Below are 777 nucleotides of genomic sequence, written 5' to 3' on the forward strand. Positions count from 1 at the left end.
TGTCTCATCCAGTATGATTGGTCTCTCATTGTTTTATTCTGTTAATTTAAGGATCACCTGTCTCCTCCAGTGTGATTGACCTCTCATTGTTTTATTCTGTTAATTTTAGGATCACCTGTCTCATCCAGTATGCTTGATCTCTCATTGTTTTATTCTGTTAATTTAAGGATCACCTGTCTCATCCAGTGTGATTGACCTCTCATTGTTTTATTCTGTTAATTTAAGGATCACCTGTCTCATCCAGTATGATTGACCTCTCATTGTTTTATTCTGTTAAATTTAAGGATCACCTGTCTCATCCAGTGTGATTGACCTCTCATTGTTTTATTCTGTTAATTTAAGGATCACCTGTCTCATCCAGTGTGATTGACCTCTCATTGTTTTATTCTGTTAATTTTAGGATCACCTGTCTCATCCAGTATGATTGACCTCTCATTGTTTTATTCTGTTAATTTAAGGTTCACCTGTCTCATCCAGTGTGATTGGCCTCTCATTGTTTTATTCTGTTAATTTAAGGATCACCTGTCTCATCCAGTATGATTGACCTCTCATTGTTTTATTCTGTTAATGTTAGGATCTCCTGTCTCATCCAGTATGATTAGCCTCTCATTGTTTTATTCTGTTAATTTAAGGATCACCTGTCTCATCCAGTATGATTGACCTCTCATTGTTTTATTCTGTTAATGTTAGGATCACCTGTCTCATCCAGTATGATTAGCCTCTCATTGTTTTATTCCGTTAATGTTAGGATCTCCTGTCTCATCCAGTATGATTAGC

This window comes from Lottia gigantea, assembly GCF_000327385.1.
Source record: "Lottia gigantea unplaced genomic scaffold LOTGIsca_3, whole genome shotgun sequence".
In the NCBI taxonomy this organism is placed as follows: domain Eukaryota; kingdom Metazoa; phylum Mollusca; class Gastropoda; family Lottiidae; genus Lottia; species Lottia gigantea.